Source organism: Orbicella faveolata, unplaced genomic scaffold (genome assembly GCF_042242905.1).
Source record: "Orbicella faveolata isolate gen_17 unplaced genomic scaffold, um_ofav_v1 contig_3, whole genome shotgun sequence".
Classification (NCBI taxonomy): Eukaryota; Metazoa; Cnidaria; class Anthozoa; order Scleractinia; family Merulinidae; genus Orbicella; species Orbicella faveolata.
The window spans coordinates 1,130,851-1,153,994 of NW_028301558.1; the positions used below are offsets into that span (position 1 = coordinate 1,130,851).

At 43.8% G+C, this 23,144-nt stretch overlaps 1 pseudogene; it reads left to right on the plus strand.

Moving 5' to 3' along the window:
* The first annotated feature begins 1,296 nt into the window (after positions 1-1,296).
* On the plus strand, positions 1,297-22,971 carry LOC149106007 (uncharacterized; annotated as a pseudogene).
* Positions 22,972-23,144: the final 173 nt, after the last annotated feature.

Genomic DNA, 23,144 nt, shown 5'->3' on the forward strand with positions numbered 1-23,144 from the left:
CTCTGATAGCCATTGTGCAATCTTTTTCAGAATCTCTTCCTGAGAAATTTTCAATTGTTGATTTAAATCAATGATATTTGTGACAGTCTTGGCTTTACTATTGAAATGAGCAATTTTTCGTTTCAAACAACGCTTACCACCCATATTATCAATTGCAACCTCGATATCATCCCTTTTCTCATTACTAGGAACTTCTTTGATGAAAGTTACTCTCATAGTTTCATAAAATTTGAAATTCTTACTTTTTTCCAAGTGAGATTTATTAAATGATGACCAATTGCTTGTCTGGTTGTTTGTAATTGAACCAACGGATCACTTTTATTTTTCAAATTAATCTTATAAGTTTTAACAGCATCTTTCAGAGCTAGTTTAACCAGCGCTATTCTAGTTCTTGGAGCTGGTATTGGTTTTTTAGATTTGATACGAGGTTTAGGGATTGGTTTCTCTATCTTCAACATAGCTCCAATAGATAATTCTACTACTTTTGTTCTAGGTTTTGGAAAAGGTGGGTTTTTGGATTTAATACGAGGTTTAGGAATTGGTTTATGTCTAAATTCCAGAGGTGGTGCAATAATATTTTCCTCATAATCTTGTATCATTTGTTTTACAGTTTTCCGAGGTGCTGGAATAGGTTGTTTTGATTTTTGTTGATCTTTCAACAATAGATCAACTAATTGTTTCTTTGATAAATTATTCAATTCTGATTTATTCATCTATATTATAGTTGGATAATTTTTTATGTTCATAATTTCTATTTTTCTTACTCATCATTGCCACTGTATAATTGTCGATTTCTCTTTAAGTGTCAATCAAAAGCTCTGTTTTGCCACTTGGTGAGCCATTTTTTGATTTGCGGAGACCCGGGACAGCCCAATTTATGCTGTTTCTGGCAGAAGGATTTTTATGATTTCTAGAGGGGTGGCAAGAGTATTTTTTGGTAATGAGCCGATTCCGCACAGTGTTTCTAGCAGAAGAATTGTTTGATTTCTAGAGGGTTGGGAGACATGAAATTTCCTCATGAGAGGGCTTAGGACGGAACATATTCTTAGAGGCCTGAAAATGCATTTTTCGAGTTGAGGCCCGGCGAAGGTATTTTTTGGTTTCTAGGGAAGTAAGAAGGCCGCTTTTTTGCATAATGTCCTAGTACCGCCGTTTACTATACTACTATCAAAGTCTTCTTGAATTAGTTTAGAGTCCCTAGGGCTGAAAAAATATCGCCCAAGTTCCTGGAAATCGACCCAAAGTTGGTCAAAATCGCGCTGCACGTAGCCCGCTCTCGGCGACACTCTAGTCATAATGATTGGACGGGACTACTGGTCATCGCTAACGACCTCCCAGGGGACTGCGGTCATCTCAGCAAGCCCAAAACATCCCCAGCAATGGTATATACTTCATGGCAGAATACCATATATGCATCCGCGTATAGTTACATGTAATAGTGAGTACTTGGTGTACAGCAACATATTATGTCCCCAGTTACTGTACGAGCTTCCTGTACTTTACTTACTTCGTATACTTAACTCGCTTGATCTACTCTGCTTGCTTGGTGACCTTTACTTTCTTGATTTACTTTACTTGCTTGATATACTTTACTTGCTTGGTGTCCTTTACTTGCTTGGTGTCCTTTACTTTCTTGGTGTACTTTACTTGCTTGATGTACTTTACTTTCTTGGTGTACTTTACTTGCTTGATATACTTTACTTGCTTGGTATACTTTTCTTGCTTGGTGTACTTTACTTGCTTGATGTACTTGACTTGCTTAGTGTCCTTTACTTGCTTGGTGTACTTTACTTGCCTGATGTACCTTACTTGCTTGGTGTCCTTTACTTGCTTGATGCACTTTACTTACTTCATGTACTTCAATTGCTTGGTGTACTTTACTCGCTTGGTGTACTTAACTTGCTTGATGTACTTTAATTGCTTGGTGGCATTTTTGCAAGTGCGGCGCATTTTGCCAAGTGTGGCCCGTTTTTTTTTAAGGTTGCGCATTTTGACAACTTTGCCGCGTTTTTTGAAGTGTAGCACATGTTTCCAAGTGTTACTCAACTTTCCAAGTTTGGCACATTATGGCAACTTTAGCGCATTTTTCTAAGTGTGGCGTAGTTTTCCAAGTGTGATGCATTTTTTCAAGTTGGGCACATTTTTCTAAGTGTAGCGTATTTTTCCAAGGTTGCTTCATTTTACCAACTGTGTCGCATTTTTTCAAGTGTGGCACATTTTTCCGAGTGTTGCCCATTTTTCTAAGTGTCGCACATTTTTCCAAGTCTGGCGCATTTTTCCAAAACTTGCGCAGTTTTCCAATTGTCGCGCATTTTTCCAAAAATTGCGCAATTTTCCAAGCGTGGCGCATTTTTCCAAGTGTGGTGCATTTTAACAAACGTTGAGCAATTTTCCAAGTGCTGCGCATATTACCAACTGTTTTGCATTTGTTTACAAGTGTTGACCAGTTTTCCAAGTGTGGCACATTTTTTGAAAGGGTTACGCATTTTTCTAAGTGTGGCGCAGTTTTCCAAGTGTGGCGCATTTTTCCAACTGTGCCGCATTTTTTCAAGTGTTGCCCAGTTTTCCAAGTGTGGCACATTTTTTCAAGTGTGGCGCATTTTTCTAAGTGTGGCGCAGTTTCCAAGTGTGGCGCTTTTTTCCAAGTGTGGCATATTTTTCCAAGTGTAGAGCATTTTTCCAAGGTTGCCGCATTTTACCAACTGAACCGCATTTTTTTAAGTGTGCCACATTTTTCCAAGTGTGGCACAATTTTGGAAGCGTGGCGCAGTTTTCCAAGTGTGGCGCATTTTTCCAAGTTTGGTGCATTTTGCCAAACATAACGCAAAAACAGTTCCACGCTCGTAGCGTGATTTTGACCAACTTTGAGTCGATTTCCAGCATCTTAGGGGATATTTTCCCGTCCTGGGAACTCTAAACTAACCCGTGATGGCCTTGGTTTTCGGTGAAATGGAGAGAGGTAAAACGATGGCACGCTCGCTTTCGAGCGTCTAGGCGGAAATATAGCCCCACTTTATTTTAAGACTGAAACAGTAGCCAGGACCGCTTTACGCGCAGCGTGATTTTAACCAACTTTGGGTCCATTTCCAGCAGCTTGGGGGATATTTTTCAGTCCCAGAGACCCTAAGCTAACTCGTAATGGCCTTGGTTTTTAGTGAAATGGACAAAGGAAAACTAATTAAACGCTCGGTTTCAAGCTTCTAGGACAAAATATAGCCCACTTCATTTTAAGACTGAAAAAGTACCCGACACCGCCTTACGTGCAACGTGATTTTGCCTAACTTTGGCTCGATTTCGAGCAAGTTGGGGGATATTTTTCAGTCCCGGGGACTCTAAACTAACTCGTGATTGCCTTGGTTTTCGGTAAAAAGAAAAAAGGGAAAATATTTGAACGCTCGACTTCGAGCTTCTAGGCCGAAATAAAGCCCCACTTCATTTAAAGACTGAAAAAGTAGCCAAAACCGCCTTACGCGCAGCGTGATTTTTACCAATTTTGGGCCGATTTCCATCAACTTGGGTGATATTTTCCAGTCCCAGGAACTCTAAACTAACTCGTGACGGCCTTGGTTTTCGTTGAAGTGGACAGAAATAAAAATAATTTAACGCTCGGTTTCGAGCTTTTAAGCCGAAATATAGCCCCATTACATTTTAAGACTAAAAAGCAGCCCAAACCGCCTTATGCAAAGCGTAATTTTGACCAACTTTGGGTGGAGTTCCAGTAACTTGGAGGATATTTTCCACTCCCAGGGATCCTGAACTAAATTGATGTGGCCTTGGTTTCCGGTGAAATGACCAGAAAAAAATTTGAACGCTCGGTTTCGAGCTTCAAGGCCCAAATATAGCCCCACTTCCTTTCAAACCTCAAACAGTAGCCGAGACCGCCTAAAGCGCATCGTGATCTTGACCAACTTTGACTCGATTTCCCGGAACTTCGGAGATCTATTCCAGTCCCGGGGACTCTAAACTAACTCCTGATGGTCTTGGTTTGCAGAGAAATGGACACAGGTAAAACGATCGCACGCTCGGTTTCGAGCTTTTAGGCCGAAATATAGCCTCATTTCATTTTAAGACTGAAAGAGTAGCTTAGATCGCCTTAAGCGTATCGTAATTTTGACCAGCTTTGGCTCGATTTCCCGAAACTTGAGGGATATTTTTTAAACCCAGAGACTCTAAACTAACTCTTGATGACCTTGGTTTGCAGACAAATGGACACAGGTAAAACGATCTTTGCTCAGTTTTGAGCTTTCAGGCCGAAATATAGCAAATCGAAAGGAAATCGAGCAGATGTTGCTTAAGATCGCGATGTGCGCAAGGCGGTCTCGGCTACTCTTGGGGTTATATTTCGGCCTAAAAGCTCGAAACCGAGCGTGCGATCGTTTTCCCTGTGTCCATTTCTCTGCAAACAAGGGCCATCAGGAGTTAGTTTAGAATCCCTCGGTCTAGAAAATATCCCTCAAGTTCCAGGAAATGGAGCCAAAGTTGTTCAAGATCGCGACACGCGCAAGGCGGTCTCGGCTACTCTTTCAGTCTTAAAATAAAGTGGGGCTACATTTCGCCCTAAAAGCTCAAAACCGAGCGTGCCATACTTTCACCTGTGTCCATTTCTCTGGAAACCAAGGCCATCAGCAGTTAGTTTAGGGTCCCCGGGACTGGAAAATATCCCCCAAGTTCAGGGAAATCGAGTCAAAGTTGGTGATGATCGCGATGCGCGCAAGGCGGTCTCGGCTACTCTTTCAAGTCTTAAAATGAAGTGGGGCTACATTTTGGCCTAAAAGCTTCAAACCGAGCGTGCGATCGTTTTACCTGTGTCCTTTCCTCTGCAAACCAAGGTTATCAAAAGTTAGTTTAGTGTCCCCCGGAATGGAAAATATCCCCCAAGTTCCAGGAAATCGAGCCAAAGTTGGTCAAGATCACGATGCGGGCAAGGCGGTCTTGAATACTCTTTTAGTTTTAAATAAAAGTGGGGCAATATTTGGCTCTAAAAGCTCGAAAGCGAGCGTGCCATCGTTTTACCTGTGTCCATTTCTCTGCAAACCAAGGTCATCAGGAGTTAGTTTAGAGTCCCCGAGACTGGAATATATCCCCCAACCTCCGGGAAATCGAGCCAAAGTTGGTCAAGATTGCGTTTCGCGTAAGACGGTCTCGGCTACTCTTTCAGTGTTAAAACGAAGTGGGACTATATTTCGGCCTAAAAGCTTGAAACGGAGTGTGCAATCCTCTTACTTGTGTCCATTTCTCTGCCAACCAAGGCAGCCAAGAGTTAGGTTAGAGTCCCTAGGATTTAAAATTCTTCCTGAAGTTCCGGGAAAAGGAGCCAAAGTTGGTGAAGATCACGATGCGCTTAAGGCGGTTTTGGCTACTCTTTCAGTCTTAAAAAATGAAGTGGGGCTAGATTACGGGCTAAAAGCTGCAAACCGAGAGTGCGATCGTTTTACCTGTGTCCATTTCTCTGGAAACCAAGGCCATCAGGAGTTACTCTAGAGTCCCCGGGACTGAAAAATATCCCCCAAGTTCCGGGAAATCGAGCCAAAGTTGGTCAAGATCACCATGCGCGCAAGGCGGTCTTGGCTGCTACTTCAGTCTTAAAATGAATTGGGCCTATATTTCGGTCTAAAAGCTCGAAACCGAGCGTGCGATGGTTTTACCTGTGTCCATTTCGTTACACACCAAGGCCATCAGGAGTTAGTTTAGAGTCCCCGGGACTCGAAAAACATCCCCCAAGTTCGGCAAATCAAGCCAAAGTTGGTCAAAATCACGATGCGCGCAACGCGTTTTTGGCTACTCTTTCAGTCTTAAAATGAAGTGGGCCTATTTTCCGGCCTAAAAGCAAGCGTGCGATCGTTTTAGCTGTGTCCATTTCTCTGCAAACCAAGACCATCAGAAGTTAGTTTAGAAGCCCTAGAACAGGAAAATTTTGCCCCAAGTTCCGGCAAATCGAGCCAAAGTTGGTCAAGATCACGATGCGCGTAAAGCGGTCTCGCCTACTCTTTCAGTCTTAAAATGAAGTGGGGTTATATTTCGGCCTAAAAGCTCGAAACCAAGAGTGCCATCGTTTTACCTGTGTCCATTTCTCTGCAAACCAATGTCGTCAGGAGTTAGTTTAGAGTCTCCGGGTCTGGAAAGTATCCCCCAAGTTCCGGGAAATCGAGCCATAGTTGGTCAAGGTCACGATGCCCGTAAGGCAGTCACGGCTATTCTTTCAGTGTTAAAATGAAGTGGGGCTATATTTCGGCCTAAAACCTCGAAACCGAGCGTGCGATCGTTTTACCTGTGTCCATTTCTCTGCAAACCAAGGCTATCAGGAGTTAGTTTAGAGTCCCCGAGACTGGAAAATATATCCCAAGTTCCGGGAAATCGAGCCAAAGTTGGTCAAGTTTACAATGCGCGCAAGGCGGTCTCGGCTACTCTATCAGTCTTAAAATGAAGTTGGGCTATCTTTCGGCCTCAAAGCTCGAAACCGAGCGTGCGATTGTCTTACATGTGTCCATTTCTCAGTAAACCAAGGCCATCAAAAAATTAGAGTCCCCGAAACTGGAAAATAACCCCCAATTTACGGGAAATCCAGCCAAATTTGGTCAAGATCACGATGCGCGCAAGGCGGTCTTGGCTACTGTTTTAGTCTAAAAATGAAGTGGGGCTATATTTCGGCTTAAGCTTTGAAACCGAGCGTGCGATGGTTTTCCCTGTGTCCATTTCTCTGCAAACTAAGGCCATCAGGAGTTAGTTTAGAGTTCCTGGGACTGGAAAATAATCCCGAAGTTCCGGGAAATTGAGCCGAAGTTGGTCAAGATCACGATGCGCGTAAGGCGGTCTCAGCTACTCTTTCAGTCTTAAAATGAAGTGGGGCTATATTTTGGCCTACAAGCTCGAAACCAAGCGTGCGATTAATTTACCTGTGTCCAGTACTCTGGAAACCAAGGCCATCAGGAGTTAGTTTAGAGTTCCCGGGATTGGAAAATATCCCCGAAGTTCCGGGAAATCGAGCCAAAGTTGGTCAAGATCACAATGATCGTAAGGCGGTCTAGGCTACTCTTTCAGTCTTAAAATGAACTTGTGCTATACTTCCACCTAAAATCTTAAAACCGAGCGTGCGATCGTTTTACCTGTGTCTTTTTCTCTGCAAACCAAGGCCATCAGGAGTTAGTTTAGAATACCCGGGACTGGAAAATATTCCCTAAGTTCCGGAAAATCAAGCCAAAGTTGGTCAAGATCAGGATGCACGTAAGGCGGTCTCGGCTACTCTTTCAGGCTTAAAATGAAGTTGGGCTATATTTTGGCCTAAATGCTCGAATTCGAGCCCCCGATACTCTTACCTGTGTTCATTTCTCTTCAAACCAAGACCATCAGGAGTTAGCTTAGAGTCCCCGGGACTGGAACATATCCCCCAAGTTCCTGGAAATTAAGCCAAAGTTGGTCAAGATCACGATGCGCGCAAAGCGGTCTCGCCTATTCTTTCAGTCTTAAAATAAAGTTGGGCTATATTTCGGCCTAAAAGCTTGAAACCGAGCGTGCGAGCATTTTACCTGTGTCCATTTCTCTGCAAACCAAGGCCATCAGGAGTTAGTTTGGAAAATATCTCCCAGTCCCGGGGACTGTAAACTAACTCCTGATAGCCTTGGTTTGCAGAGAAATGGACACAGGTAAAACGATGGCACGCTCGGTTTTGAGCTTTACGGCCGAAATATAGCCCCACTTTATTTTAAGACTTAAGGAGTTGCCCAGACCGCCTTATGCGCGTCGTGATCTTGACCAACTTTGGCTCGTTTTTCCGGAAATTGGGGGATATTTTCTAGTCCCAGGGACTCTAAACTAAGTCCTGATGGCCTTGGTTAGCAGAGAAATGGACACAGGCAAAAGGATCGCATACTCGGTTTCGAGCTTTTAGCCCGACATAAAGCCTCACTTTATTTTAAGACTGAAAGAGTAGCCGAGATCGCCTTACGCGCGTCGTCATTTTGACCAACTTAGGCTCGATTTCCCGAAACTTGAAGGATATTTTTTAAACCCAGGGACTCTAAATTAACTCTTGATGGCCTTGGTTTAATTTGCAGAGAAATGGGCACAGGTAAAACGATCTTTCCTCGGTTTCGAGCTTTTATGCCGAAATATAGCAAATCGAAAGGAAATCGAGCCAAGGTTGCTCAAGATCGGGATGTGCGCAAGGCGGTCTCGGCTACTCTTTCAGTCTTAAAATGAAGTGGGGCTATATTACGGCCTAAAAGCTCGAAACTGAGCGTGCGATCGTTTTACCTGTATCTATTTCTCTGGAAACCACGGCCATCAGGAGTTACTTTAGGGACCCGGGACTGGAACATATCCCATAAATTCCGGGAAAGCAAGCCAAAGGTTGTTAAGATCACGAGGCGCACAAGGCGGTCTCGGCTACTCTATTAGTCTTAAAATGAAGTGGGGCTATATTTCGACCTCAAAGCTCGAAACCAAGCGTGCGACCGCTTTACCTGTGTCCATTTCTCTGCAAACCAAGGGAATCAGGAGTTAGTTTACACTCCCTGGGACTGAAAAATATCCTTCAAGTTCCGGGAAATGGAGCCAAAGTTGGTCAAGATCACGATGCGCGTAAGACGGTCTCGGCTACTCTTACACTCTTAAAATGAAGTGGGGCTATATTTTGGCCTAAAAGCTCGAAACCGAGTGTGCGATCGTTTTACATGTGTCCATTTCTCTGCAAACCAAGACCATCAGGAGTTAGTTTAGAGTTCCTGCGACTGAAAAATATCCCCCAAGTTGCAGGAAATGCAGCCAAAGTTGGTCAAGACGACGATGCGCGTAAGGCGTTCTTGGCTGCTCTTTCAGTCTTAAAATGAAGTGGGGCTATATTACGGCCTAAAAGCTCGAAACTGAGCGTGCGATCGTTTTACCTGTGTCTATTTCTCTGGAAACCACGGCCATCAGGAGTTACTTTAGGGACCCGGGACTGGAACATATCCCATAAATTCCGGGAAAGCAAGCCAAAGGTTGTTAAGATCACGAGGCGCACAAGGCGGTCTCGGCTACTCTATTAGTCTTAAAATGAAGTGGGGCTATATTTCGACCTCAAAGCTCGAAACCAAGCGTGCGACCGCTTTACCTGTGTCCATTTCTCTGCAAACCAAGGGAATCAGGAGTTAGTTTACACTCCCTGGGACTGAAAAATATCCTTCAAGTTCCGGGAAATGGAGCCAAAGTTGGTCAAGATCACGATGCGCGTAAGACGGTCTCGGCTACTCTTACACTCTTAAAATGAAGTGGGGCTATATTTTGGCCTAAAAGCTCGAAACCGAGTGTGCGATCGTTTTACATGTGTCCATTTCTCTGCAAACCAAGACCATCAGGAGTTAGTTTAGAGTTCCTGCGACTGAAAAATATCCCCCAAGTTGCAGGAAATGCAGCCAAAGTTGGTCAAGACGACGATGCGCGTAAGGCGTTCTTGGCTGCTCTTTCAGTCTTAAAATGAAATGGGGCTATTTTTCGGCCTAAAAGCTCAAAAGCAAGCGTGCGATCGTATTACCTGTGTGCATTTTAATGAAAACCAAGGCCATCAAGAGTTAGTTTAGAAGCCGTAGAACTGAAAATATCCCCCAAGTTCCGGAAAATTGGGCCAAAGTTGCTCAAAATCACCAAGGGCGTTAGGCGGTCTCTGCTACTCTATCAGTCTCAAAATGAAGTGAGGCTATATTTCAGCCTAGAAGCTCGAAACCGAGCGTTCAAATATTCTTCCTCTGTCCATTTCACTGAAAACAAAGTACATCACGAGTTAGTTTAGAGTCCCCAGCACTGAAACATATAACGCAAGTTCCTGGAAATCGACCCAAAGTTGGTGAAAATCGCCCTGCGCGTCAGGCGGTCTCGGCTACCTTTTCTTTAAAGTGAAGTGGGACTATATTTCGGCCTAGAAGCTCGAAACCGCGCGTTCAAATATTTTTCCTCTGTCCATTTCACTGAGAACCAAGGCTATCAGGAGTTAGTTTAGAGTCCCCAGCACTGGAAAATATCCCGCAAGTTCCAGGAAATCGAGCTAAAGTTAGTGCAAAACGCTCTACGCGTAAGGCGGTCTTGGCAACCTTTTCTCACTCTTGATATGAAGTGGGGCTATATTTCGGCCTAGAAGCTCGAAACCGAGCGTTCAAATATTTTTCCTCTGTCCATTTCACTGAAAACCAAGGCCATCACGAGTTAGTTCAGAGTCTCCAGGACTGGAATATATCCCGGAAGTTCCTGGAAATCGATCCAAAGTTGGTGAAAATCGCCCTGCGCGTAAGGCGGTCTCGGCTACCTTTTCTTACCCTTAAAGTAAAGTCGGGCTATATTTCGGCGTAGAAGCTCCTAAACCGAGCGTTCAAATATGTTACCTCTGTCCATTTTACTGAAAACCTAGCCCATCACGTGTTAGTTTAGAACTCCCGGGACAGGAAAATATCCCGCAAGTTCCTGGAAATCGATCCAAAGTTGCTTAAAATCGCCCTAGGCGTAAGGCGGTCTCGGCTACCTTTTCTCACCCTTAAAGTGAAGTGGGTCTATATTTCGGCCTAGAAGCTCGAAACCGTGCGTTCAAATATTTCTCCTCTGTCCATTTCACTGAAAACCAAGGCCATCACGAGTTAGTTCAGAGTCTCCAGGACTGGAATATATCCCGGAAGTTCCTGGAAATCGATCCAAAGTTGGTGAAAATCGCTTTGCGCGTAAGGCGGTGTCGGCTACCTTTTCTTACCCTTAAAGTAAAGTCGGGCTATATTTCGGCGTAGAAGCTCCTAAACCGAGCGTTCAAATATGTTACCTCTGTCCATTTTACTGAAAACCTAGCCCATCACGTGTTAGTTTAGAACTCCCGGGACAGGAAAATATCCCGCAAGTTCCTGGAAATCGATCCAAAGTTGCTTAAAATCGCCCTAGGCGTAAGGCGGTCTCGGCTACCTTTTCTCACCCTTAAAGTGAAGTGGGTCTATATTTCGGCCTAGAAGCTCGAAACCGTGCGTTCAAATATTTCTCCTCTGTCCATTTCACTGAAAACCAAGGCCATCACGAGTTAGTTCAGAGTCTCCAGGGCTGGAATATATCCCGGAAGTTCCTGGAAATCGATCCAAAGTTGGTGAAAATCGCTTTGCGCGTAAGGCGGTGTCGGCTACCTTTTCTTACCCTTAAAGTAAAGTCGGGCTATATTTCGGCGTAGAAGCTCCTAAACCGAGCGTTCAAATATGTTACCTCTGTCCATTTTACTGAAAACCTAGCCCATCACGTGTTAGTTTAGAACTCCCGGGACAGGAAAATATCCCGCAAGTTCCTGGAAATCGATCCAAAGTTGCTTAAAATCGCCCTAGGCGTAAGGCGGTCTCGGCTACCTTTTTCTCACCCTTAAAGTGAAGTGGGTCTATATTTCGGCCTAGAAGCTCTAAACCGTGCGTTCAAATATTTCTCCTCTGTCCATTTCACTGAAAACCAAGCCCGTCACGAGTTAGCTTGGAGTTCCCGGGACTGGAAAACATCCTGCAAGTTCCTGGAAGTCCACACAAAGTTGGTGAAAATCGCTTTGCGCGTAAGGCGGTATCGGCTACCTTTTCTTACTCTTAAAGTAAAGTGGGGCTATACTCGGCCTAGAAGCTCCTAAACGGAGCGTTCGAATATTTTACCTCTGTCCATTTTACTGAAAACCAAGGCCATCACGAGTTACTTTATATTCCCCGGGACTTTAAAATATCCTGCAAGTTCCTGGAAATCGACCTAAATTTGGTGAAAATCGCCCTGCGCATAGGGCGCTTTCGGCTACCTTTTCTTACTCTTAAAGTGAAGTGGTGCAATAATTTGGCCTAGAACCTCAATATCAAGTGTTCAAATATATTTCCTCTGTCCATTTCACTGAAGACCACGGCAATCACGAGTTAGTTTAGAGTCCCCGAGACTGGAAAATATCCCCGAAATTCTTGGAAATCGACCCAAAGTTGGTGAAAATCGCCCTGCGCGTAAGGCGATCTCGGCTACCGTGTCTTACTCTTAAATTAAAGTGTAGCTATACTTCGGCCTAGAAGATCGAAACCGAGCGTTCAAACATTGTTTCTCTGTCAATTTCTCTAATAACCAAGGCCATCAAGAGTTAGCTTAGAGACCCCGGGACTGGAAAATATTCCGTAACTTCCTGGAAATCGACCCAAAGTTGGTGAAAATCGCCCTGCTCGTAAGGCGATCTCGCCTACCTTTTCTCACTCTTAAAGTGAAGTGGGGCTATATTTCGGCCTAGAAGCTCGTAACCGAGCGTTCAAATATTTTTCCTCTGTCCATTTCACTGACAAGCAAGGCAATCACGAGCAAGTTTAGAGTCCTCGGGACTGGAAAATATTCCGGAAATTCCTGGAAATCGACCCAAAGTTGGTGAAAATCGCCCTGCACGTAAGGCGGTCTCGGCAGCCTTTTCTCACTCTTGATATGAAGTGGGGCTATATTTCGGCCTAGAAGCTCGAAACCGAGCGTTCAAATATTTTTCCTCTGTCTATTTTACTGAAACCAAGGCCATCACAAGTTAGTTTAGAGTCCCCAGAACTGGAAAATATCCCGCTAATTCCTGGAAATTGGCCCAAAGTTGGTGAAAATCGCCGTACGCGTTAGGCGGTCTGGGCTACCTTTTCTCACTCTTAAAGTGAACTGGGGCTATATTTCGGCCTAAAAGCCCTAAACCGAGCGTTCAACTATTTTTCCTCTGGCCAATTCACTGAAAACCAAGGCCATTACGCGTTAGTTTAGACTCCCCAGGACTGGAAAATATAACGCAAGTTCTTGCAAATCGACCCAAAGCTGGTAAAAATCGCCCTGCGCGTAAGGCGGTCTCGCCTACCTTCTCTCACTCTTAAAGTGAAGTGGGGCTATATTTTGGTCTAGAAGCTCGAAACCGAGCGTTCAAATATTTTTCCTCTGTTTATTTCACTGAAAACCGAGGCCATCACCAGTTACTTTAGAATCCCTGGGACTGGAAAACATCTCGCTAATTCCTTAAAATCGGCCCAAAGTTGGTGAAAATCGCCATGCGCGTTAGGCGGTCTCGGCTACCTTTTCTCACTCTTAAAGTGAAGTGGAGCTATATTTCGGCCTAGAAGCCCGAAACCGAGCCAAACAGAGCGTTCAACTATTTTTCCTCTGTCCACTTCACTGAAAACCAAGGCCATCACGAGTTAGTTTAGATTCCCCAGGACTCGAAAATATAACGCAAGTTCCTGGAAATCGACCGAAAGTTGGTAAAAATCGCCCTGCGCGTAAGGCGGTCTCGGCTACCTTCTCTCACTCTTAAAGTGAAGTGGGGCTATATTTTGGCCTAGAAGCTCCAAACCGAGCGTTCAAATATTTTTCTTCTGTCCATTTCACTAAAAACCAAGGCCATCACGAGTTAGTTTAGAGTCCCTGAGACTGGAAAATATCACCCAAGTTCCGTCAAATCGAGCCAAAGATTTTCAAAATCACGATGCGCTTAAGGCGGTGTCGGCTTTTGCTCAATTTGCCGAAACTTGGGGGATATTTTCCAGTCCCGGGGATTCTAAACGAACTCTTGATGGCCTTGGTTTGCAGAGAAATAGACACAGCTAAAATGATCGCATGCTCGGTTTCGAGCTTTTAGGCCCAAATATAGCCCCACTTTATTTTAAGACTGAAAGAGTAGCCGACACCGCCTAACGCGCATCGTATTCTTGACAAACTCTGGATCGAGTTGCCGGAACTTGGGATATATTTTCCAAACCCAGGGACTCTAAAATAACTCCTGATGGCCTTTGTTTACGCAGAAATAAACACAGGTAAAACGATCGCACGCTCAGGTTTGAGCTTTTAGGCCGAAATATCGCCCCACTTCATTTTAAGACTGAAAGAGTAACGGAGAACGCCTTGCGCGCATCGTAATCTTGACCAACTTTGGCTCGATTGGCCGGAACTTGGGGGATATTTTTCAAACCCAGGGACTCTAAACTAACTCTTGATTGCCTTGGTTTGCACAGAAATGGACACAGGTAAAACGATCTTTGCTCGGTCTCGAGCTTTTAGGCCGAAATCTAGCAAATCGAAAGGAAAGCGAGCCAAAGTTGGTCTGGGCTACTCTTTTAGTCTTAAAATAAAGTGGGGCTATATTTCGCCCTAAAACCTCGAAACCGAGCGTGTGATCTTTTTACCTGTGTCCATCCCTCTGCAAACCAAGGCCATCAGGAGTTACTTTAGAGTCTCCGGGACTGGAAAATATCCCCCAAGTTCCAGGAAATCGAGCCAAACTTGGTCAAGGTCACGATCCGCGCAAGGCGGTCTCGGCTACTCTTTCGGTCTTAAAATTAGGTGGGGCTATATTTCGGCCTAAAAGTTCGTAATCAAGCAAGGGATCGTTTTACTTGTGCCCATTTCTCTGCAAACCAAGCCCATCAGGAGTTAGTATAGAGTCCTTGGGACTGGAAAATATCCCCCAAGTTTTTGGAAATCGAGCCAAATTTTGTCAAAGTCACAATGCGTGTAAGGTGATCTCGGCTACTCTTTCAGTGTTAAAATGAAGTGGGGCTATATTTCTGCGTAAAAGCTGGAAACGGAGCGTGCGTTCGTTTTACCTGTGTCCATTTCTCTGCAAACCAAAGCCATCAGGAGTTAGTTTTGAGTCCCCGGGACTGGAAAATACCCCGCATGTTCCAGAAAATCAAGTCAAAGTTGGTCAAGATCAGGATGCACGTAAGGCGGTCTCGGCTACTCTTTCAGGCTTAAAATGAAGTGGGGCTATATTTTGGCCTAAAAGCTCGAGTTCGAGCGTGCGATCCTCTTACCTGTGTCCATTTCTCTGCAAACCAAGGCCATCAGTAGTTAGGTTAGAGTCTCCGGGAATGGAAAATATCCCACAAGTTCCGGGAAAGCAAGCCAAAGTTGGTCAAGATCACGATGCGCGCAAGGCGGTTTTGTCTACTCTTCCAGGCTTAAAACGAAGTGGGGCTATATTTCGGCCTAAAAGCTCGAAACCGAGCGAGCGATCGTTTTACATGTGTCTATTTCTCTGCAAACCAAAGGCATCAGGAGTTACTTTAGAGTCTCCGGGACTGGAAAATATCCCCCAAGTTCCAGGAAATCGAGCCAAACTTGGTCAAGGTCACGATCCGCGCAAGGCGGTCTCGGCTACTCTTTCGGTCTTAAAATTAGGTGGGGCTATATTTCGGCCTAAAAGTTCGTAATCAAGCAAGGGATCGTTTTACTTGTGCCCATTTCTCTGCAAACCAAGCCCATCAGGAGTTAGTATAGAGTCCTTGGGACTGGAAAATATCCCCCAAGTTTTTGGAAATCGAGCCAAATTTTGTCAAAGTCACAATGCGTGTAAGGTGGTCTCGGCTACTCTTTCAGTGTTAAAATGAAGTGGGGCTATATTTCTGCGTAAAAGCTGGAAACGGAGCGTGCGTTCGTTTTACCTGTGTCCATTTCTCTGCAAACCAAAGCCATCAGGAGTTAGTTTTGAGTCCCCGGGACTGGAAAATACCCCGCATGTTCCAGAAAATCAAGTCAAAGTTGGTCAAGATCAGGATGCACGTAAGGCGGTCTCGGCTACTCTTTCAGGCTTAAAATGAAGTGGGGCTATATTTTGGCCTAAAAGCTCGAGTTCGAGCGTGCGATCCTCTTACCTGTGTCCATTTCTCTGCAAACCAAGGCCATCAGTAGTTAGGTTAGAGTCTCCGGGAATGGAAAATATCCCACAAGTTCCGGGAAAGCAAGCCAAAGTTGGTCAAGATCACGATGCGCGCAAGGCGGTTTTGTCTACTCTTCCAGGCTTAAAACGAAGTGGGGCTATATTTCGGCCTAAAAGCTCGAAACCGAGCGAGCGATCGTTTTACATGTGTCTATTTCTCTGCAAACCAAAGGCATCAGGAGTTACTTTAGAGTCTCCGGGACTGGAAAATATCCCCCAAGTTCCAGGAAATCGAGCCAAACTTGGTCAAGGTCACGATCCGCGCAAGGCGGTCTCGGCTACTCTTTCGGTCTTAAAATTAGGTGGGGCTATATTTCGGCCTAAAAGTTCGTAATCAAGCAAGGGATCGTTTTACTTGTGCCCATTTCTCTGCAAACCAAGCCCATCAGGAGTTAGTATAGAGTCCTTGGGACTGGAAAATATCCCCCAAATTTTTGGAAATCGAGCCAAATTTTGTCAAAGTCACAATGCGTGTAAGGTGGTCTCGGCTACTCTTTCAGTGTTAAAATGAAGTGGGGCTATATTTCTGCGTAAAAGCTGGAAACGGAGCGTGCGTTCGTTTTACCTGTGTCCATTTCTCTGCAAACCAAAGCCATCGGGAGTTAGTTTTGAGTCCCCGGGACTGGAAAATACCCCGCATGTTCCAGAAAATCAAGTCAAAGTTGGTCAAGATCAGGATGCACGTAAGGCGGTCTCGGCTACTCTTTCAGGCTTAAAATGAAGTGGGGCTATATTTTGGCCTAAAAGCTCGAGTTCGAGCGTGCGATCCTCTTACCTGTGTCCATTTCTCTGCAAACCAAGGCCATCAGTAGTTAGGTTAGAGTCTCCGGGAATGGAAAATATCCCACAAGTTCCGGGAAAGCAAGCCAAAGTTGGTCAAGATCACGATGCGCGCAAGGCGGTTTTGTCTACTCTTCCAGGCTTAAAACGAAGTGGGGCTATATTTCGGCCTAAAAGCTCGAAACCGAGCGAGCGATCGTTTTACATGTGTCTATTTCTCTGCAAACCAAAGGCATCAGGAGTTACTTTAGAAAATCCGGGAGTGAAAAGTACCCCCCAAGTTCCGGCAAATCGAGCCAAAGTTGGTCAAGATCTCGATGCGTAAAAAGTCCGGCAAATCGAGGCAAAGTTGGTCAAAATCTTAATGCGCGTTAGGAGGTCTCGGCTACTCTTTTAGTCTTAAAATGAAGTAGGGCTATATTTCGGCCTAAAAGCTCGAAACCGAGCGTGCGATAGTTTTACATGTGTCCATTTCTCTGCAAACCAAGGCCATGAGGGGTTAGTTTAGGGTCCGCGGGACTGGAAAATATCCCCCAAGTTCCGCCAGATCGAGGCAAACTTGGTCAAGATCACGATGCATAGAAGGCGGTCTCGGCTATTCTATCAGTCTTGAAATGAAGTGGCGCTATATTTCGGCCGAAAACCTCGAAACCGATCGTGCGAACGTTTTATCTGTGTCCATTTCTCTGCAGACCAAGACCGTCAGGAGTTAGTTAAGAGTTCCCGGGACTGGAAAATATCCTCCAAGTTCCGGGAAATCGAGCCACAATTGATCAAAATCACTATGCACGGAAGGTGGTTTTGGCTACTCTATCATTCTGAAAATGATTTGGGGCTATATTTCGGCCTAGAAGTTCAAAACCGAGCGTTCAATAATTTTTCCTGTCTCCATTTCACTGAAAACCAAGGCCATCACCAGTTAGTTTAGAGCTCCTGGGATTGGAAATATCCCCCAAGTTCCCGCAAATCGAGCCAAAGTTAGTCAAAATCACGATGCGCGTAAGCCGATCTCGGCTACTCTATCAGTTTTAAAATGAAGTGGCGCTATATTTCGGCCTAAAAGCTCGAAACCAAGCGTTCAAATATTTTTCCTCTGTCCATTTCACTGAAAACCAAGGACATCGCCACTTAGGTTAGAGTCCCTGAGACTGGAAAACATTCCTTAAGTTCCGCCAAATCGAGCCAAATTTGGTCAAAATCACGATGCGCGCAAGGCGGTCTCGGCTACTCTATAAGTCTTAAAATAAAGTGGGGCTATATTTTGATTTAGAAGCTCAAAACCGAGCGTTCAAATATTTTTCCTCTGTCCATTTCACTGAAAACCAAGGCCATCACCAGTTAGTTTAGAGTCCCTCGGACTGGAAAATATCTCCCAAGTTCCGGCAAATGGAGCCAAATTTGCTCAAAATCAAGATTCGCGTAGGGCGGTCTTGCTACTCTATCAGTGTTAAAATAAAAAGGGGCTATAGTTCGCTCTAGAAGCTCGAAACGGAGCGTTCAAATATTTTTTCTCTGTCCATTTCACTGAAAACCAAGACCATCACGAGTTAGTTTAGAGTCCCTGGGACTGGAAAATATCTCCCAAGTACAGGCAAATCAAGCCAAAGTTGGTCAAAATCACGATGTGCGTGAGGCGGTCTCGGCTACTCTATCAGTCTTAACATGAAGTGGGGCTATATTTCGGCGTAGAAGCTCGAAACTGAGCCTTTAAATATTTTTCCTTTCTGCCTTTCACTGTAAACCAAGGCCATCACGAGTTAGTTTAGAGTCCCTGGGACTGGAAAATATCCCCGAAGTTCCGGCAGATCGGGCCAAAGTTGGACAAAATCACGATGCGCGTAAGGCGGTCTCAGCGGTCGATTTTCAGCAACTTGAGGGAAATTTTCCAGACCCAGGGACTCTTACCTAACTCGTAATGGGCTTGGTTTTCGGTAAAATTGACAGACGCAAAGGGATCGCACGCTCAGTTTCGAGCTTCTAGGCCAAAATAGAGCCCCACTTCATTTTATGACTGAAAAAGTAGCCTAGACCGGCTCACGCGCAGCGTGAGTTTGACCCAACGTTGGGTCGATTCTCTGGAACTTAAGTTTAAATGCTTGGTGTACTTTACATGCTTGGTGTACTTTACTTGCTTGATGTACTTTAATTGCCTGGTGTACTTTACTTGCTTGATGTACTTTACTTGCTTTGTGTACTTTAATTGCTTGATGTACCTTAATTCCTTAATGTACTTTACTTGCTTGGTGTACTTTACTTGCCTGATGTACTTTAATCGCTTGGTGTACTTTACCTGCTTGATGTACTTTACTTGCTTGGTGTACTTTACTTGCTTGATGTACTTTACTTGCTTGATGTACTTGACTTGCTTGATGTACTTTACTTGCTTGATGTACTTTACTTGCTTGATTTACTTTAATTGCTTGATGTACCTTAATTCCTTAATGTAGTTTATTTGCTTGGTGTACTTTACTTGCTTGATGTACATTAATTGTTTGGTGTACTTTACCTGCTTGATGTACTTTACTTGCTTGGTGTACTTTACTTGCTTGATGTACTTTACTTGCTTGATGTACTTTACTTGCTTGATGTACTTTAATTGCTTGGTGTACTTTACTTCCTTGATGTACTTTACTTGCTTGATTTACTTTAGTTGGTTGATGTACTTTAATTGCTTGATGTTCTTTACTTGCTTGGTATACTTTACTTGCTTGATGTACTTTACTTGCTTGATGTACTTTACTTGCTTGAGTGATAACAATGGGTTGACAGGCCTACACAACTCCTATCCACGTGTCATAGCCGCTTTGAGAGTTTTGCTCGAACTAGTATATCTTTGAGGATCTGCCCCTTTTGTATTGTACGATAGGGGGATCTTTGAATATTTCGCTAAGCAATAATCCTGTTTTTAGGAGGACATTTCACCAGAGTAGAGCCGTTAGAGGTCATAGGTCTGCGTGGTTTCCGCTGCTATCCGCGTGTAATTTGTTGAGTTTGACACCTCTGTTTTTGGCCACGTGCTATTTTTTTAGCTCATTTGATTGCAAGATATGTTTTGAGCTCTCTAAATATTAGCTCTGGAGGGACAAAGTTTGAAATATTCCGTGAGCATGTTGGTTACTTGCATTTTGTATTATTACGCCGGGCCCGGCTGTTTGATTTACTGTTGCAAGTTATGCTGCTTGTTATCACGGGTGTCATATTTATCTTTGTCCGGCTTCGCCAGAGATAGCTGTAGCTTTCCTTGTTGAAAGCTATGAGTCTGTCTTAGAGAGACGTTCTTATGCTTCTTGCATCAATTTCATCGAGCTTTTTGTCCTTCCAGTTTGTTCGTTCTGGAACTGCAAATGTAGGTGTTCACGCGCAAGTCTGTGGACTTTTTTGCGTGTTGTTTGCGATATTGTGTGGTTTTATTCAGGCAAAAGCTCTGAATTTAGGAGTTCTTCCTATGATTGTTCATCCAGCTCCACGTTGTGGTTGTCATTGCTCTTATTTGCGATGTTGTCAGGTTTTCTTGAGACTATTAATAGTCTCTCTTTTGTTAGGAGGCTCGTAGCCTTGTAGATCAGGCAAGACCGCGGTTTCGATCCTTCTGGATCTCATCAGTTGCCGATAGAAAGGAGTGGTAGAGACCAATACTCGGTAACACTCCGCACCTGGCATATTTGTTTGGTATTATATACTCGTTCGGCGGATCGAGAATTCTTGATTGTGATTGGTAGTTTTGCCACTGGCGAATGGTGGGCATAAAGTATTCGATCCTATTGTACACAGCTTGACACTGTGTTTTCTATGATGGCTATAACGCTTATAAGTATATAATACCAAAAAAATATGCCAGGTGCGGAGTGTTACCGAGTATTGGTCTCTACCACTCCATTCTATCGGCAACTGATGAGATCCAGAAGGATCGAAACCGCGGTCTTGCCTGATCTACAAGGCTACGAGCCTCCTAACAAAAGAGGGACTATTAACAGTCTCCAGAAAACCTGACAACATCGCAAATAAAAGCAATGACAACCACAACGTGGAGCTGGATGAACAATCATAGGAAGAACTCCTAAATTCAGAGCTTTTGCCTGAACAAAACCACACAATATCATAAGCAACACGCTAAACGGTCCACAGACTTGCGCCTGAACACCTACTTTTGCAGTTCCAGAATGAACAAACTGGAAGGACAAAAAGCTCGATGAAAAATGATGCAAGAAGCATAAGAACGTCTCTCTAAGACAGACTCATAGCTTTCAACAAGGAAAGCTACAGCTATCTCTGGCGAAGCCGGACAAAGATAAATATGACACCCGTGATAACAAGCAGCATAACTTGCAACAGTAAATCAAACAGCCGGGCCCGGCGTAATAATACAAAATGCAAGTAACCAACATGCTCACGGAATATTTCAAACTTTGTCCCTCCAGAGCTAATATTTAGAGAGCTCAAAACATATCTTGCAATCAAATGAGCTAAAAAAAATAGCACGTGGCCAAAAACAGAGGTGTCAAACTCAACAAATTACACGCGGATAGCAGCGGAAACCACGCAGACCTATGACCTCTAACGGCTCTCCTCTGGTGAAATGTCCTCCTAAAAACAGGATTATTGCTTAGCGAAATATTCAAAGATCCCCCTATCGTACAATACAAAAGGGGCAGATCCTCAAAGATATACTAGTTCGAGCAAAACTCTCAAAGCGGCTATGACACGTGGATAGGAGTTGTGTAGGCCTGTCAACCCATTGTTATCACTGTTGATTTTTACCAGGCAGGCCCCGTCCTATCACGTGCGAGTACAAACTTAATCCAATCACAGCATGTGAGTCCAAGGTGTACATTAGCCACACTAAAAACAAAGGATAAACATACGAAATGCGTGCAAAATACTCTACGCAGCCCTCCAAAACTTGGAGATATGCCGTATAAATGCAACGCATAACTGTCTTACGCTTTATCCTTCAATTCAAATCACACATGCTGGAGAAAATAAGCGTTATAGCCATCATAGAAAACACAGTGTCAAGCTGTGTACAATAGGATCGAATACTTTATGCCCACCATTCGCTAGTGGCAAAACTACCAATCACAATCAAGAATTCTCGATCCGCCGAACGAGTATATAATACCAAAAAAATATGCCAGGTGCGGAGTGTTACCGAGTATTGGTCTCTACCACTCCATTCTATCGGCAACTGATGAGATCCAGAAGGATCGAAACCGCGGTCTTGCCTGATCTACAAGGCTACGAGCCTCCTAACAAAAGAGGGACTATTAACAGTCTCCAGAAAACCTGACAACATCGCAAATAAAAGCAATGACAACCACAACGTGGAGCTGGATGAACAATCATAGGAAGAACTCCTAAATTCAGAGCTTTTGCCTGAACAAAACCACACAATATCATAAGCAACACGCTAAACGTGCCACAGACTTGCGCCTGAACACCTACTTTTGCAGTTCCAGAACGAACAAACTGGAAGGACAAAAAGCTCGATGAAAAATGATGCAAGAAGCATAAGAACGTCTCTCTAAGACAGACTCATAGCTTTCAACAAGGAAAGCTACAGCTATCTCTGGCGAAGCCGGACAAAGATAAATATGACACCCGTGATAACAAGCAGCATTACTTGCAACAGTAAATCAAACAGCCGGGCCCGGCGAAATAATACAAAATGCAAGTAACCAACATGCTCACGGAATATTTCAAACTTTGTCCCTCCAGAGCTAATATTTAGAGAGCTCAAAACATATCTTGCAATCAAATGAGCTAAAAAAATAGCACGTGGCCAAAAACAGAGGTGTCAAACTCAACAAATTACACGCGGATAGCAGCGGAAACCACGCAGACCTATGACCTCTAACGGCTCTACTCTGGTGAAATGTCCTCCTAAAAACAGGATTATTGCTTAGCGAAATATTCAAAGATCCCCCTATCGTACAATACAAAAGGGGCAGATCCTCAAAGATATACTAGTTCGAGCAAAACTCTCAAAGCGGCTATGACACGTGGATAGGAGTTGTGTAGGCCTGTCAACCCATTGTTATCACGGTACTTTACTTGCTTGATGTACTTTACTTGCTTGATGTACTTTACTTGCTTGATGTACTTTACTTGCTTGATGTACTTTACTTGCTTGATGTACTTTACTTGCTTGATGTACTTTACTTGCTTGATGTACTTTACTTGCTTGATGTACTTTACTTGCTTGATTTACTTTAATTGCTTGGTGTACTTTACTTGCTTTGTGTACTTTAATTGCTTTATGTACTTTAATTGCTTGGTGTACTTTACTTGCTTGATGTACCTTAATTCCTTAATGTAGTTTATTTGCTTGGTGTACTTTACTTGCTAGTGGACATTAATTGCTTGGTGTACTTTACCTGCTTGATGTACTTTACTTGCTTGGTGTACTTTACTTGCTTGATGTACTTTACTTGCTTGATGTACTTTACTTGCTTGATTTACTTTAATTGCTTGGTGTACTTTACTTCCTTGATGTACTTTACTTGCTTGATTTACTTTAGTTGGTTGATGTACTTTAATTGCTTGGTGTACGTTAATACAGGTGAAACTTGTATTAAGCGGACACCCTTTGGACCCTCGCTAATGTCCTCTTGATATGGGTTGTTCGCTCTAAGCAGGTTCAAATATATTGTGCAATAATATTAACCCGTTTGTAACATATTGTAACATATTG